Source organism: Triturus cristatus, chromosome 10 (assembly GCF_964204655.1).
Source record: "Triturus cristatus chromosome 10, aTriCri1.1, whole genome shotgun sequence".
In the NCBI taxonomy this organism is placed as follows: domain Eukaryota; kingdom Metazoa; phylum Chordata; class Amphibia; order Caudata; family Salamandridae; genus Triturus; species Triturus cristatus.
In genome coordinates, this window is record NC_140593.1 from 783,164,052 (window position 1) to 783,182,641 (window position 18,590).

Genomic DNA, 18,590 nt, shown 5'->3' on the forward strand with positions numbered 1-18,590 from the left:
TCCCTTCAGGAACAGAGGGAGTATTTCCAGTAGCAGACAGCTCGCGCGGCTGCGCGGCTGCCCAAACATTTCATTTTTGACTGTGCATTCTTCTCTGGTTGCATGTGTCCAGCTCAGCCGATATGAGAGTAATACAGCCAGGGCATTGGGAGTGAATATATGCACGCAGCCAACCCATGAACCAAAGCATACTTGGTAGATATGATGTGACTTTGGTACCGTTCTTCTGACCTTCAACATCATAGGAGTTAAGTGCTTATTTGTTGATTCCAGTACTCAAGGCCCTACCTTAAAATGCCAATGTTAAGAGACTGCTAAGTTCTATCTGAGACTTGTGTGATTCTACGGGCAGTCAGTAACTGTGATACCATTTGCTTGTTTATCTTTATCCTTTATAGCAGGGGCTTGTTGAACTCCTCCGAAGACAGCTCCAATTCCCCTGTTACATGCCACTAAAGCGCCTCTAGGTATGTTATCATAGCGACTGGTATTTCTAACTCTCCAACTAGACATGGTACTAACAATTTGTGTAGTAATGCCATTATTTTATCCATAGATCAATTAGTGGCAGTGGCACTTTAGAATTATCTACCTAGGACAAGCGAACAGTTATTATTCTTTACAGGTATTTGGGGAGGGGGCCAGGTACCATTATTACATAAGGTTTTCTGTCATAGAGTATACAGTAAGGTGTATTTATTATTGTGTGCTTCTCTTTTTAGATCTCCCTCCCTGCTGATCCCCTCCTTTCCTTCCCTCACCTGATCACTCTATTGAGTCTGTTGAATTACTCAGACCTTGGGGCTATCAGGAGGTGGACCCCCTAGAGCATGGTATGTCTCAGAGGATCCGAGGACTTCACACACTACCAGGAACTGTTGAAGCTGCTTGATCAGAATATGGAGCTCTGGTATTAGCTGGAAGATTTGGAGAACAGATCTCGGCGCTCCAATATTCGTATTAAGGGAGTTCCTCAGCAGGCAGTCACAGGCAACCTGGAGGACTTTGTGGTTTGCCTCTTCAAACATGTCGCACCATCACTGCAGGAGCAGGACATTATCCTTGACCGCAGTCATCGTGCGGGAAACCCAGCTACTCGGACCGGGCCAGCCACAAGACATACTTACCTGTCTCCATTACTACCGACAGAAGGAGGCCATAATGACGGCTGGATGAGATTTGAGAGCTATTGAATTCGAGGGCCTCCGGATCTGGCTGTATCAGGATCTTTCCTCAAACACACTCCAGTTACGCAGGTCCCTCAAACCCCTCACGGACTTCCTGCAGCTTCAGAAGATCATATACAAATGGGACCATCCCTTCTGCCTCCAGTTTGTCTGGTGAAATGAGGTCCGGGTGATCTGCACTTTGGACGAGGCCTGTAAGCTGACAGACATCCCGAAGCTGGGTGACACGGGCTGTCTGGATTGCCTGTGTGGGGTGCTGAGTGGGGTAAACAGGGCTCCCGTCACTGCACAAGATGTGGGAAGAAGATCATGGCCAAACCTACAGAAGTGGATAGAAGAAAGGAGCATACGAAGCTACTCCATCATCTTCAGCAGAAGCAAAGTTGATGAGGCTCGCTCCACTGGCTCAGCGGATATGGCCCCTGTCTGGCTTTAGCGCATGCCTACCCCGCCAGGCAATGAGGGATGCGGCTGGCAGAGCTCCAACCTGCTGGACATCCACTAGGGGTCGTGCTCGCTGGAGACATGGACCAACTCATCACGGTTCTTCGAGTGCCCCCCGGAGGAGGACGTTCTTTGTGTTGTTATCACTGTTTCAACTCTATATCTCTCTTTTCTTACCCCACTTTTTCCATACTTGGAGGTTATTCCTTGGCCCTAATCCTTGTATGGGGGAGGCCTGATGCTTGCGGGTAGCAGCGGAAGGTAAAAAAACTTCCCCGAATATCTCCTCATGGTAGTGTCCCTGATTAGCCTCAATGTCAATGGCCTTAATGCCCCTGCCAAGTGTCTAGGTCATAAAAGGTGTCACCTCCTGACCCGTTCTCATACCCTGTCCCACCTACTCTGTCCTGTTCATCTGACACAGGAGCCTTTCTCAGGTCATCTAACAGTAACACCTCTACCAGGCGTTGAGTGTTGGCACTTCTCCCTGTCTTCAACTTTCTAGAGGCACACAGGGCTTTCAGTTCTTGGAAAGAAAGCTCCCTGTATCTAGAAGGCAGAGAGCCACTGGCTCCCGCAATTGCTAGGGTGCAAGGGTGTCAAAATGACACCCTATTGCACCCATGTATTTGAACTCTGCACACATGTTGCATACACACATGCTCTAAGGGCATGTGTGTGCGCAACGTGAAACTTAGAAAAATGCAAATAAGTGCATTTTTCTAAGTTTTAGCAAATTACCATGAAGTCCAGCTTCATGGTAATTTGCTCCCGCTAGTAGCGAAATCGCTATGTTTTAAACTTTCATGCATTGCATTTAAGGAATCTCAATTAGGGATTCCTTAAATGCAATCGCTATTTAAGGAATCGCTATTTTGAGATTCCTTCAATAGCGATTTTTGCATTTGGGATGCTGCATCCCAAATGCAAAAATATTGGTCGCAAAGGGGCAGATTCTGAGATTCTGCCCGTTTGTGACCGGTTTTGTGGTTGATGCATGTTCTTGTAAACTCTCTGAGGTTGGAGTAAGGGTGTACTAGACCCTTGACTTACCCAAACCTAATTTCAGTAGAACTTACTTATTCTAAGCTAGTATTATATGTACCTAGTACTAGTGGTTTTTCAGTTAATCAATACAAAGATGTATCTGGTAAAACAATGAAGGCTTGAATCCCAACTGCTGCACACCAATGTGTGAAGGTGACCTGGTATATGCTGTCCACTAATTAAAGTGGGCCCCTTGAACCAGTCCAAACAACCCTTATGGTGATTTAAGATATCTAAGATAACCTTAGGAAGGTCTCCAAGTGGTAGCTGTGGAGAGCAGCCTTCTAGCTTAGTCTTGAAGGAATGTTAAGCAGCTTGTTTTACCAGAATGTAATCTTATAGTATTGGATAAATGAAAGGAGAACCACACCGTAGTTATAAAAATATGTATTTAGTACTATAATAGTACTTAGTATGACACAGTATCTCCTAGACGGAGATAATCACAAAGCACAGAATACTTAAACACAGAAATTACAGTAAATAGCACTAATACACAGTGGGCCCGGGGGGGGGGGACCAAACCATATACTAAAGTAGTGGTATAAGAACCACGACTCGACTCAAGACAGTGTCGAGAGGACGTAGAATCACTGGAACCCCAAGGAACCACCCCAGGTGAGTAAGTAGGAACCCCATGGAGGACGGGTGCAGTGTGGGAGCACAACCACGTGCTCTGTACAATTCTATGGGAAAGTCGCGGTTGAAGTTTTAGAGTTTAAGGACCCTACCCAGTGGACTTAGATGAAACCCCGTGGAAGACAGAAGGTTGGAGAGCCACCCCACCCATGGATACCTAGGTACCCAAGTTACCTATCCCAGGAAGCCGGGTGCATAGGTCTCAAGTGGCGTCGGAAACCGCTGTCAAACTCAATGGAGGACTTTGAAGAAGAGCCGCTGCTGGAAGGAAGAAAAGTGTCCATTGGAATCTAAAAGTGGATTCTTGTCGAAGAGTCCCTGAAATAAGAGGGGCCAGAGTCTGGGCCACTTGAGAGTGACCAGGGGCTCGGTAGGCAAATGCCCACCGATGTTGGTTGCTTCTGGTTGGTTGATGGAGTTCTTGACTCTGCAGCTACGGGGACCAGGAGACATCGAGGATGACCAGAAGCCGGATACGAGCTGTCCCACGAAGGATGTCGAGTGCTGAGGAGTCTGTGTCTGGTGGGAGCACCAACAAGCCTTTGCAACGGCAACCCACTCATAAGGTCAAGGATGTGTACGATTCTGACCAGCAAGGTCCAGGAGACTCACAAAATGCAGGGGAGTCAGGGCAAGCCAGAAAGACCAAGTAAAGCACAGTTGACCCTCAATTGAACCCACAGGCAGTAGTCACAGCAGTCGCGAGAGGACCTCGAGCAATTTCACCAAACAGCCCACGGAGCACTTGGTAGGAAATGGTGCCAGAGGTTGGGACTACTCGGAGCCCAATGCACTTGTTCGGGAAATGTCAACAAGCATATGCACTTGCAAATGTACACGGTGCACAGGGGTTCGAGTATTGCAGCCCCCATGAGGGATTCTGATCTCAAACTCGGTGAGAGGGCAGCTCGGACCTTGAGGAACGTAGAAACCCACCTCCTGTGTTGCTGAAGCCTTCAGAGTCCATAGGAGCTCAGGGTCAGCAGACAGCACCGCAGTGTTGCGGTGCCTGCGAATGCAGGGGAGTGACTCCTTCACTCCAAGGGACATATCTTCGGTTGTTTTTGATGCTCCACAGGTCCTGCACGGATCCTGTATGGTGCACGGGCGCAGACGATGCAGGAGCCTGAGTGGGAGATGAAGTCAGGCCCAAACGAAGTCCAGCGAAGTCCAGAGTGTCCAGGCGGTCGAAGCTCAGTGGTTTCTGGTTCAGAATATTGTCCACGTTGAATCTAAGGTCCTAATTTTCGGTCGCTTGCAAGCACACCTACCCAGGCCTAATACACTAAATCCTGCTTGAGAGGTGGTCACACCTCCCTGTGACAGGATGCCTTTTGTTCTGCCTTCCCCTGCTCGAGCTTGGCTCAGCAGCAGGAGGGCAGAAATCTGTCTCTGGCCGGCAGAAACCATTTTGTGCTGTCCGGGACTAGAAGGCTGGTATCGGGAACACCAGGGACCCAACGAAGTTTGCTTCTGAGGGGTGGAATCATACCTCCCACACCGGTTACCAGTGTGGGGGTATGATTCCAACATGTTTGACACCAAACACAATTGGGTTACTTTCAGCCATTTTAGAGTTGGTCATCACGCGGTCGCATAATGTCACTCTATATGTCGTAAATGGCTGCTTCACTGACAACCCGGGAGAATGGACTCCGTAGGCTGCAGGGTTTTCTGCTCATTCAGCGGCACCCTCTCACTCAACCAAGCACCCTGCCCTCATGATTGTAAAGGCCTACTAGAGGGGTGACGTATAGGTTTTAAGTGCATTGACCCTTAGATATAGTAAACCTATATCTTAACTAAGTGGTGCATGCACCATCTTACACAGGCTGCAGTGGCGGACCTGTAGTTCCATTTTGCATGACCTCTCATGAGTGGAATAATACATGCCTCTGTCCATGGGAGGCCTCTGGGGTACCTATGCCCTGGGTACATGGGTACCATATACTAGGGACTAACAAGGGTACCCCTTTATCCAATCTGGAGTGTACCTAAGTATATAGCATAACAGTTTAAGGAGAAAGCAGATACACTGGGGTCCTGATTAGTAGGATCCCAGTCAGACTAGTCAAAAACAGTATCACATTTAGCTAAATGTGAAAATAACTATAAGAAGCAGATCCTACTTTCCTACATGGAGCCAGTTGCCAAAAAAAGGTTTAATCGACTTATCTCCGGGGTTAGAATGGGAGGCAGGGAGCATAAGATAATGCTATATGTATATGACGTGCTTCTCACGCTCACTGACCCAGACACCTCGTTGGATGCTGTCTCCGTTGAGATGGATGCGTTTTGAGCTGCCTCAGGATTTAAGATCAACCCCAGAAGTCCCTGCTCCTTGGACTGACCATCCCAGAGATAGAGCACACTCAGCTGCAGGGCAAATATCCATACCAATGGGCAGAGGACAGCATACCGTACCTCAGTCCACGGGTGCACTCCACAGCCACTGCCGCCCACAACTATGGGGCCCTCCAAGCACTTGTGAGGCACAATCTCACCAAATGGAAGACGCATAAGCTCTCATGGCTGGTATGCCTTGCAGCAATTAAAATGACACTCTTCCTAAGGTCCTCTACACTATGCAAACACTGCCCCTTCAGCCTCCCCCATGTGTCCTTGGTAGGATACAATCTCTGTTTGGGATTTCATCTGGGAGGGCAAGCGAGCGTGAATATTTAAGGCTCGAGCTTACCTCCCCTGGTCGCTGGGGGCTTGGGTGTCCTGAACCTGCGGTGTTATTACCAGGTAGCGCAGCTCCGCTACATGGTGGAATGGTCCTGTGCACTCACTGAAAAACATTGGTGTTTCATCGACCAGGTCATTGCAGCCACCCATATTTGAAAGATAACAAGGTTGCCGAAAGCTTACAGGCAGATGGGTGTGTATGTCTTCCTAGTCATTCGGACCATAGTCGGGGTGTGGGATAGGGTACAGCAACGACATGGGCTCTCCACTCCAATATCGCTGCAAACACCTGTGATTTGCAACCCAGACTTTCCACCAGCACTCACAGGGGCAGGGTTTAAGCCCTGGCAGGAGGCCAACTGTAAGCGAATAGGCAACATGTTTGAGGCTGATGGACTTATGGAGTTCCGCACATTGTAAACCCACTTCAACCTACTGAACTCTACACAGTGGCAATACCTCATGGTGGCCTACTGGGTCACTCAGACCTGGATCCGCCCCCATGCCAGCAGACCCTTGACGGCATTCAAGAAGTGGATCCTCACCAGAACCTCGGATGCCAAGCTACTCTCAGACATCTACGCCTTCTTGGTAAAACCGATCCATCCTGTAGCCTCACCGGCCCGCGCCCGTTGTGAGAGAGAATGTGAGCGTACTTTTACGGATAAGGAATGGAATGATATACTCCACCGGGCACGCTACTCAGCACTAAACACTAGTAGCAAAGAGAAACTCCTCAAGATTGCCCACTACTGGTATTACACTCCTAACAGAGTGGCTGCGTGGAACCAGTCCGGAGATGGGAGATGTTAGCGCTAATGTGAACAACAAGGCACACTTATGCACACACTTTGGCAATGTCCCAAGTTGGAACCGCTCTGTTCCAAAGTCTTGGAATCCGTCAACACCATATTTCCCAGATATACCCAAATTCCTGAGCCACATACTATTAGGCCTTCCCAATCCCCTGATGTACCCGCTGTGATCGAGCAGAGCGATCACCCTACTTGCAAGGTGGGCAACAGATGCGGTGCCAACACACCTTGATTGGCTACATAAGGTCTGGGACGTTTTGGGCATGGAAAAGTTGATGGCTATAGCCGCACAGCAATTGCCTCTCTTTGATAAACCGTGGCACCCCTGCATACAGTATTTGTCAGACGAATTCCGATAATTGTCCTGCCCTCAATATTTGAGGATCCTACGCTTAACGACACCGACACCAATTGTGGCTTTATAAAGTACCAGAGTCAAAAGGGAAGCCATGAATGTTGACTCCTGTCGGGATGTGCTCCCTATCCCTCTGCAACTGACCCCGGACTCACCCTTGTCGCCCCCCTCTTATGCCCCACAGCCCCTGGAGGCCAGGACCAGATCACCTCAATTACCGACGGAAGGCTTTTTGGAGCGCTGGCCCTTTCAGGACACAGCCTCCTCGTCGTGGGAAGGACACGCCCCCGATGACACCGATGCTCCGGATTGGACGAGTCAGACGGAAAGAGGAGCGGACACGGAACTGGAAGGAGAATCGGAGGAGCGAGGAGAGCGGGACCACCGAGGCGGAGACGAGCAGAAGGACGAGGAGAAGAGAGCGGTGACCAGTGCAGGCGGAGGACGATCGGCGGACGAGCCAGGAGGCTGGAACCACGCAGCGCCCGGCCAGTGACCCGGAGGTTCCTGGCTTCAGCAGGTACGAGAACGTCTCCTGGGCTCAGGGCGGCGGGTGTTGTAAAAATACGGGGACGCCTCCTGAAGCGAGCAGACGGTTCATCTGCTGCTGATACCCTGCTGTATTCGTAACGGTGGTGGCTTAGCTCCTTAAACGTGCACACCTTCCTTACTACGGTGACCCCACACACCCCTACCCTACGACCTTTGAACTGTGCCTGAGACTATGGCGGATTTCTTTTCTTTTTTTTTTTATGTATAACCGCCTGAGTCCCTTCCGGTGAAGCAACCTGGAGACCCCTCGGGACCCTAGAAGACGGAGACGAGGAGCGGAGACAACTCCAGTTCTATTACCCCAGCGCTCCTCACTTTCAGGACACTAAACAAACTTACCTTGTGTTGAGGAATAAACCGGTTAAACGACAATCCCACAGTCTCTCGTCTCTACTTAACCTACACGGCCCACACACCCCCCGACAACTCCACTCCCGCGTCCACCCCCTTCCCCACCCCCCTTCTCTCTTCTTGAGTCTGACCTTTTCACACTTTTAGTTTTCTTTTCATTGTTATTAAATGACACTCCCTGCTTGCTAGAAGTTCCATCACCGCCGGCCTGCGGATGTAGGCGGTCTGTAATGTATTGTGTCAAAATCAATAAAGAGATTTCAATCTAAAATGCCTGTCGGCTTCAGAAACCATCCAAGACTGTCTAGAACATCAGGAAATCTACAAACTGCCCGACACGCCTCACCACTCGGATGGGCAAAAACAGCTGACCACCAACAGACAGGAACCACAACGATGAAGGCAGACAGTCGGAATGTGCGGTGGGCTCCTCAGACACAACTCGTTGCCAATATGTTGAGCCAATAAAGGTCAGGACCAAGAAGTAGTTAAACAGAGGTTTATTCATGCATAAATGAGGAGTCCACTGGAGCGCAACCATCCGCATGAGAGTCCCAACGCAACTGCCACAAGGAGCCGTTGCTTGGATTCTTTCCTGCAGGATAATTCTAGAGTTCTATAACAATGAACATTCGGAACCACAGCAAATCAGGTAAGGAACAGTGAATCACTATACCCTAAACATATAACCCTAACAGAAAATCATAACACCGCACAGCATAGTCACAGTAAGTAACCCTAGTATGTAACACTCCCGTACAGGGTATTGCAGTGTTGCTAGTTCTACTCTTTGGCGGCTCGTAACCCAGATAAAGGCGATAAGCAGTGAATCAAGTTCCTTTACATAGCACATGGTATCCATATGGGCAGAACCGCAAAGAAGTATAATAGTCTAGGGAGCACCACCATCTTAAGAGCAACTCGTCTGTCCAACTGACAATAGGAGCGTTTTCCAAATAGTAACATACACAGCCCAAACTTAATGTATTTGTATAATATTCTGGGTTGGGGACTGTATGGAGAGATATGGTTATGTTAACACATGGACGGAGATGGGGAAGGCTGGGGATTGTTTATGAATTTAGTACCTATGTAGGTTGGGGATGTTTGTGTGTGCATGCATTAACTAAGGGTCTGGCAGTATGAGATAGAGGCATTCTAGAATGGAATGTGAGGGGCCGGGCAGAGAAAACTGGTACTTAGTCATTGATTACTTGTGAAGGGTGTTGTGCTGTTGAATAAACCTTTCGTTTGGATTTAATACCCTTTTTTCATTTGATTGAATTTAACAAGTAGCGACGAGCTGGATAAACACTTGTTACCCTCCTACAGCACAAGCACAGTGTTGTCTCCATCAGGATCTATTGTCTGCTTATATGGATGGTTTAGAATATGTGAGTAACCTTACTTCTGAGCACTCTGGAACTCGATACCAGCACATGTAGCTGGTTAATGTACTGTTACTGTTCAGCTCTGCAGTGGATTGACTGCAGTGGCAAGGGAAGGGAAGGTTTGGCTGAACTCCTATGTGTAATATGGCTAAGGATTTTTTTTTTCATCCAAGTCAGACTTTTTATTGGTGCTCAAATGCAAGTATATGCCCAAGTGATGATTTTAAGACAAAAAAATTTGACTTTGGACATGTTAGCATTGCGCAGTGCCATCCGTATTTCAAGCTCCTTAACTGCTTATACAGTGAGTGAGCATGGCACTGATAGAATACCTGTGCCACATGTGTGTGAGTGCTGGATTCTATGGCAGGACCGGAGGCTAGGAGTATGCTTCTCAATCTTTACTGCATAATTAAACAGCAGCCAATGAAAAAACTGTAACATATAAAAACACTACAAATCCCATGAGGCTTTGAACCACGCCTCCTTCAAACACCAATCATATTAGTCCATTATCTACAAAATATCGAGTCACCATCTTACTGACGCTTCCTTTGCTGCTCCGCAGGCAAGATAAGCGCCTCTTTTTTATACATTGGTTACGCATTAACTGCTTATATAGGGCTTATTTTTCCTTGTATATTAATGTTACATACTGTTGATGCTCACGATTAGCCTAGTTAACGCACGTTGCCCGATTTAGATATTTGTGAGAAATGTAGTAGAAATGTTCTTCTTTTCCATTACAGATTCTGTGTTCCCTGCGTTCATTTTATTCCCTCTGTGCTTGTTGCGCTTTCCTTCCCCCCCGTTCTTATTTCAGCAGTTTTACGACTGTGGTCCGAGCGGCCGGGCTGTGGCAGGCACGCCCTGCGCTCTTTCCTTGCGAGTGGCCCCTCCGTGAAGCGAGGTTGCATAGGCAGCTGCTAAGGGCTGTAATAATTTGGCTACTCTCTGGGGAAATTTGAGCTAGGAAGAACACTATTCCCTACACCATGTCTGATTACGAGGTGTGTGTGAGCAGGTCCAAAGGAGTTTTATTATGACGAAAACATGGACATTTTTATTGACAAAACCCTTGACAAGAAACTTGACAAAGGTTTGTCCTCTGCCCTTTTACCTATATCACAATGCCTTGACAAACTTGTAGGTAGCAAGCCCTCCACGTCACCTTCCACCCCTCCCTCTAATCCTCGCCCCGCTTCAAAGCCCTCCGGTCACTCCTGGCCTCATGTGAAAATCTACACTAAAGTCACAGAGAAAGCAAGGGATCATGACTATAACACGGACCCGTTGTCCTTACCGCCACCGTCTCTCCCCTTCCTTCCCCTAGCATGGGCGCAGATACTGATGCCTCCTCCTCCCAGGAGTCACGAGCCAATAAGTATTCTAAGAAACGCAAGCGTCCCTCTTCCCCCTCGGCTCAGTCCCCTTTCCCTTTTGATCCAGCTAGCATTGTTCACCCTAGATCTTCAGAGTGGTCCCCAGCCCCGGCAGAATATATGCAGATCAATCTACGGAAAAGTTTCGTCAAAGAAGTCAGATCCCGCTAAAGGTCTGAATGTCCCTGTCCAGACCTTCCTAACAAAATTGCTCTCACTCCTGACATAGACATGTCCATGCAAACCTTTCTCAAAACATTTCACAAAGATCTCAAAAAGGGAATCGATAGAGCCCTGAGAGTATGCCAGGACAAACTTCATGATGTGTCCGGCCCTCTGGCCAAAATTCTAGAACTGGCCCTCCAGGCCCAGTAGACGGATCCCGCAATCCACCCTGACATCCGCGCGGGATGGACTCAAAGAGCGATTTGCCTCCTTGGCAACGCAAACTGCACACTCTCCTCTGAGAGGAGCAAATCTGTTCTCCTACAGATTGACCCCCAACTAGGCGAGTTGGCATCTGCAGTACCCGGCCCCTTGGCAGAGAGTCAACTGTTCGGAGACCACTTTGTGAAAGACATTGCAAAATGTATCAATACATTCACATCATTACACGAATCTCAGTCATCTCTTAAGAGAGTTTTCCATCCCCTCTCTGATAGGACCAGTCGTGGCAGAGGACACTCGACCGGCCGCTTCAATCAGCAAGGTCCTCACCGCTGCTACAACCCCAGATGCAGGGGATAAGCACAGGACCTGGCCCAAGCTGGTTTCTACCCAACCAGATCCCGAAGTTTCAGGGGCCGCTTCAAGAGAGCGTCAACAGAGGCTTCCGTAACAACAATGCCCAGTCCTCAGGTACTGATTCAACCTTTCCTTCCTTTTATTCCCTTGGGGGGGCAGACTAATGCATTTCATACACTATTGGTTAAAGATAACTGCAGATACTTGGGTCCTGAACACAGTTCAAGGGTACCAGATAGAATTGACCTTCCCTCCGACCTAACTAAACCCCCCTCCACCTCTCCATTTTTCCCAACAAGAAGAGTCTTTTATAGACTTCGAGCTGAGAGATCTTTTGAGAAGACAGGTCATTGCTGCGGGAACCCTCCATACAGGAGGTTTTTGCAGCAATGTCTTTTTAGTTCAAAAGAAAGGAGGTGGTCAGGGATTGATTTTAAACCTCCGAGCTTTCAATCCCTTTGTGACCTATCGTCACTTCATGATGGAAGGCATCCATCTGCTGAGAGACCTGTTATTGGGAAAATATTGGATGATCCAGTTAGATCTAAAGGATGCTTATCTGACAGTCCCGATCCCCCCCTCTCATCAACGTTATCTCCAGATTCAATGGAAGGACCAGCCGTTCCGATATCAATCCCTCCCCTTTGGCCTCTCATCCTCCCCTTGGGTTTTCACCAAACTCCTGAAACCTGTTGTGACAAGATTAAGAGAAATGGGCGTTCGCATCATTGTCTATCTAGACGACATGCTTCTATTAGCACAGAATCGATCATTGCTAATGACACACCTACAATGGACAGTGTCTCTATTACAAAACCTAGGCTTTGTGATAAATCGCAAAAAGTTCATGATGAGACTGTGGTCACCTAGTGATGCAGAATGCTTAGGCAGGAGTCGGAGGCGATATAGATTTTAATGGTCAATTAAACAGAAGTGCGTCCAAAAGGGATTAAAGGGTAGGACAAGATAGAGGGTATGGGCAAACAAACAAAAGGCGGGAGGCTCCCTTCGGATACAGTGCAGTCACTGTGTCTGCAGGGTCCTTGTCAGCTGCTGGGATCTGGGATGATGATGCAGTTGTTTCCTGTGGTCTCAGCCAGGACCGTTGGAGGAAGGGAACTGGGGTTGTAAAGCCCTCGGAGGAAAGGAACAAACAAAAGTCAGTACTGCAACTCTGGGGCGGATTTACCATCACCTACACCCGGGGAAGTGCTAGTGCAGTGTTATTGTAGAGGCTAGGGGTGAAGGGTCTCAGTGCACAGTCCACATGCGGTGAGGTTACAATCCCTGTCTCCACCACCCCGCAGTAAGATAGGAAATCAAAGTCACTTGACTGGAGCCACGGCCCTCCTGGGTCGTGGCAGGGGAAGTCTCTCCGCCCTCCTCTTCTCCGGGTCAGCTGGACTTGAGAGCGTTGCCTCTAGGTGGTTCCTGTGGTCGCGTTGGGTCTTCTTTTCCTCTGCAGGCTTTTCGTTCTCCAGGTGTCTGTAGCAGTCCTCCTTGCTCCAGTTCCTTTTCCGGTACAACGAGCGTTCTTTTCTGCTTCGCCTTGCTCCTCCTCATAACCGCACGTTGCGTTGGGGGAGGCGTCTAGAACGCTCACCTGGCACTCCAGGGGGTTTAACATGGGCGCCATGTTGGAATCCCCGCTCGGGAACAGCGCGGCATTACACTGCCTTCCCTCCCAGTATGGACGATCGGGCCATACAGTTGTAGGGTACTGTGACAAGAAATCAACATTTCCTTGGGTTCGGCCTGGTGCATGGAGGGCCTGGAAAGAAAAAGGTTGTAAGGACAAAAACCAACGGAGGACCTTGGGGCTCGTGTCTTTATGAGTAGCTAGCCATGTGAGAGGAGCATGGTCCATAATTAGAAAAAAGGTTCTCCCTAGTAAATAGTACTGTAAGGCCTCCATGGCCCACTTAATGGCTAAGCACTCCTTCTCCATGGTGGCGAAATGTGTTTCACGAGGAAAGAGTTTTCGGCTGAGGTACAGTATGGGTCTAAGGTCCCCGTATTGATCGGGTTGTGATAAAAAGGCCCCCAAGCCTCGATCAGAGGCATCTGTTTGCAGGATGAACGGTTTGTTAAAGTCAGGACACATCAGCACAGGTGCTTGACATAGTTATTTTTTAAGGGTTTTGAAGCTCTCTTCCTGACTGGCGGTCCATTCTATGGGTTTGTTTGGGTGTCTAAGCAATAATAGGTCAGTGAGCGGACAAGCAATGGTGAAATAGTTAGGAATAAACTGCCTGTAATATCCTACCAGCCCAAGGAAAGCACGTACATCTTTCTTTGTGGTCGGTCTTGGGATCCCTTGTATTGCTTCTAGCTTGTTGTGTTGGGGCTGTAGTGTTCCTGCATGTATGGTATATCCCAGATACTCTGTGTTCAGTTCCTAGAGTGCTCGTTTTGGGGTTTAGTGTCAATTCCGATTGGTGTAGAGAGTGGAAGACGTTTCGCAAGTGCTGTAGGTGTGCTTCCCAATTAGGACTGTACACCACAATATCATCAAGGTATGCCACCGCATATTCCTGATGGCCCTGTAAGATTACATCGATCAACCTTTGAAAGGTAGTGGCGGCCCGTGTAGGCCAAACAGCATAACTTTGAAGTGGTACAGACCTGAGGGGGTGGAAAAGGCTGTTTTCTCTCTGGCCGTCTGACTGAGGGGTATCTGCCAGTAGCCTTTTGTTAGGTCGATAATAGACATTACCCGCCCCCCCCCCCAGTCTTTCTACTAGTTCATCAACCCTGGGCATAGGATAGCTGTCATACTTGGAGTGGGCGTTCAACTGGCGGAAGTCTATGCAGAAACTTAAACTGCTGTCTGGCTTCGGGACTAGCACCACCGGTGAACACCAATTGCTGTGAGAGGGTTCTATAATGTCTGCCTCTAGCATAGCCTTTACTTTCCGTTGTACGGCTTGTCGCCTGGCCTCGGGAATGCGATAAGGCTGTAGTTTTACCACTTTTCCTGACTCTGTTTGGATGTTATGTTGTGCCAAGGGAGTCCGTCCTGGGTTGCTAGAACATAGCCCTGAGAAGCCATCCAACAATTTGTGTAGCTGCTGTTTCTGTGTCAGGTTAAGTGCTTCCCCTGTGTTAGGTCTTTCTAGGTGATTCTTACAGGACGGTTGGAGGGGTATCTCTATGTGATTGGTGTGGGTAATGTGGTTAATAGAAACCACGGTGTTCCCGGTGTGCGGGGGTGTGTCCTCCCACTTCTTCAGTAGATTTATGTGGTACAACTGTCCGCGGAGTCCGGTATGGGGAACAGCTACACTATAGGTAACAGGGGTTACTTGTTCTAACACTGTGTACGGTCCTTACCAGGTCACTAGGAGTTTCTTGTCAGAGGAGGGTAGGAGTATCAGTACCTTATCCCCTACTGTTAGTATTCTAAGTCGGGTGTTTTTGTCATAATTTGTTTTCTGTCTCTGTTGTGCCCTTTTCAGTTTTTGATGTACCTCTTCCCACAAAGTAGCCAGCGTTGACTTCATCGTTGCTGAATACGTCAACAAAGGTCTTCCCTCATCCTCCTCCTCAGTCCATTGTTCAGCGGCCATTTCTAAAAGAGTGCGAGGGCGTCGCCCGAACAAAAGCTCAAACAGGCTAAATCCCATGGACTTCTGCTCATGGGTTCTAACTGCAAACAATACCAGGGGGAATTTGTGGTCCCAGTCTTTCTCAGTGTCGGTGATACACTTCCTTAACGGGGTTTTTATACGTTCGGTTATATCTTTCCACTAAACCGTCAGTCTTGGGGTGATATACCGCCGTTCGTATCTGACAAACCCCAAGAAGAGAGCAGATCTCTTTCATCAATCATGACATGAAGGGAGTACCCTGGTCGGTTAGGATTTCTGAGGGAAACCCAACCCTTGAAAAGAAAAAGACCATAGCTTGGGCAACCGAAAGGGTGGTCATGCTTGTTAGTGGTATTGCTTCGGGATAACGGGTGGCATAGTCCATCAGAACCAGTATGTACTGGTGGCCCCTAGCTGAAGGCACAAGGGGTCCCACAAGGTCCATCCCCACCCGCCAGACCGGTATATCGGTAAAGGGTGTAAGGGTGCTTTTTTATCTGTAGGGGGGTTGACCAACTGACACCTACTGCAGGAAGTACAAAACCGGGCTACTTCCTTGTATATTCCTGGCCAATAAAATGTCTCTAATATGTACAGAGGGGTGTGTTCCTGTCCGTAGTGACCCCCCCCCCCAGCCTGACTATGGGCCAGATGTAAAGCTTGTTGACGAAACGCCAGGGGTACAAGGAGTTGTATCTTCTTATGATCGGATCCCTACTAATTCTATATAGGAGATCATTTTTCATACAAACATATGGGCCTACCTTGTGGGGGTCCTCTTCTAGTGCCTGGTCCTACGCATATCTCAGGGTGCTGTCATCCCGTTGTGCTGTTCTAAAGCTTCGGGCTGGCCAGCTGCTATCCTATGGGGAAGAAAGAAGACAAGTGACAGGGGAGGACAAGGTTGACGCATATGCTTTGCGTTCTTTCCTCTTTTCTGATCTTCTCTTTGGGATTTTTGTCTCAGTCGGTGTTATTTCAGTGTTGGAGTAGGGGGCTTCCCGTAATCACACTGTTTTGTGGCCTTTCTTAGCTATACTTGCCAAGTATTCATCAAACCATGGTAAATCGGTTCCAAGGAGCACTTTTTCTGGTAAATCTACCATTACAAATTTCTGTATTTCCACAGTTACGCCTGGACCCAGTCGGGTCCCCACACCTGTTGATTCTTCAATACCAACTGGTACTCTTGGTGTAGACAATCTCAGGAGACACAAACAAATTGAGGGCCTTTCATCGGCAGCTGCCGGATTTATACAACAAGCTTGGGCTCCTATCACCCGTAAACAATATTCTGCTGCATGGAAACGATGGGTGGGGTGGTGCCTTCAACGGGAGGTGAATCCTGTGGGATGCGATTTGAAAGATGTCTTGAATTTTCTCTCAGAATATGCAGAGTCCGGGCTTTGTTACAGGTCAGTAAACAATTTTAGATCTGCTTTGTCTGCCGGGCATAATCACAAAGATGGAAAACCGGTAGGAGTTCATCCGGTTGTTTGCAAATTATTGAAAGGCATTAGGGTCGCACGACCCCCGAAACCAAGATACAGCACTCTATAGGATATTTCTGTTGGGTTGTCTTTATTAAAATCTTGGCCTGAAAAAAAATATTTATCATTAAAACAACTTTCTGCGAAACATACCATGCTTTTGTGTCTCATATCCTGTTGGAGAGTGTCAGACGTACGTGCACTAGATCTAGCAGGTAGGTTATTTTGTCATCATGGTGTATCATTTATTATTATCAGGAGAACTAAGACTATGTCACGTTCAAGTGATTATCCTGCTTTTCCTCATAATGGCAAACTATGTGTGGTGAAATGCTTAAAATCATATGAAAAGCGTATTTTGTCTCTCAGAACAGATCCTTTAGGGCCTTTGCTTTTATCTATTCAAAAACATTTTTGTCCTGTTTCAGCAGCGACGTTAGCACGCTGGGTTCAATGGGTCATGGCTGAAGCTGGTATAGATGTTTCTGTAAATGGTGCTCACTCGACAAGGGGTGCAATGGCGTCCAAAGCCTTTGCCATGGGATCCAGATTAGAAGATATTCTTAAGGTAGCTGATTGGTCATCTGACTCAATGTTTAATTTTTTTTATTACAAACCAATTGTACATGTTTCTTCTGTTGTTGTAGGTCAGCTTTGAACCAGCATAATCTGAGCCTCCGATCCTGCCATAGAATAGAACATTTTCCAGCATATGCAACAAGAATTTTAGATTCTATTAAGGACACGGAGGCGAGGATTATCCCACCCGGTGGGACAGGTAAGAATGATTTCTTAACTGCCATGATGTCATATGATATACTTGACATGTTGTTTTTTCCTCACTTGAGAAGAGACGGTTCTTGGGTTCTATGATACTAAAACTTCTTTTTGATTTCAGGAACGGATTCCAAACAGAGTTTAATATGGAATTTCTTGGTCAGATGGCGTTCCGCACCCCTGTGGATAAGTTTTCTCTTCTGGGACCTGTTATTTTGAAGTTACTCTCCATTGAGAGCTCAACTGTATTCTGTTTTTGATTCACAATAGGGAAACATTGCTTGTGCAAAGAAAGAGGCAGTAAGATGGTGCCTCGCTATTTTGTAGACATTTAACTAATAGGATTGGTGTTTGAAGAAGGCGTGGTTCAAAGCCTCATGGGATTTGTTGTGTTTTTATGTTACTGTGTTTTCATTGGCTGCTGTTTAATTATGCAGTAAAGATTGTGAAGCATAATCCTTGCCTCCGTGTCCTTAATCGAATCTAAAATTCTTGTTGCATATGCTGGAAAATGTTTTATTCCTCCATTGTTGGCTGTCATGGACATTCAGAGCGACACAGTCAGCTTGGTGTTGACTGCTCGTCAGCTGAATACTGTCTCTCGCTTCACTGCACGAACGTTGGATTTGTCCATTCCTTCATCAGTGAGAGACCGTTAGCATGAGTGCTGTGCGTTTACGAGTGTGCGCTATACAAGTCTTATAGACTATTGAAAGCAGCTTTTTTGTTTCTTGCCACCATTTTATCATCTCATGTTAGACCGCTATTTTAGCATTCTGATGGAAGGGCAAGAATAATGTGGTTTACTATAGTGTTTTCTGCATGATAAAATAATAATAATAATAAAAACACAGCATAACAATGAAGAGGTAAACCAGGGGATAAAGATGGCTTTGTAAGGATTACTTGAAAATGTTTGGAGCATTATTGTTTTCAATAGCGATTTTTACACTGAATACATCTGGTGCATATTGTGTTTGGAGTTGTTTAATTGAAGTATCACTATCTTCACAACAGTGATTTGCGTACTGAATTTAGGTTTCTCTCTAGTGTTATTTCGGTGATCTGCACACTATTTTAACCACTTCCCTGCGGGGGTAATTCCCCCGCGGTGTGGGGGGGGGGGGCTGCGGCG

General features: G+C 47.6%; 1 long non-coding RNA gene across 1 annotated transcript; it reads left to right on the forward strand.

The window, feature by feature from the left end:
• The first annotated feature begins 7,513 nt into the window (after window positions 1-7,513).
• LOC146789994 (uncharacterized) lies at window positions 7,514-17,911 on the forward strand. The gene is made up of 3 exons (XR_014969513.1): window positions 7,514-7,698; window positions 17,326-17,456; window positions 17,577-17,911. It is a non-coding gene; the product is annotated as an uncharacterized LOC146789994 (long non-coding RNA).
• The last annotated feature ends 679 nt before the right edge of the window (window positions 17,912-18,590 follow it).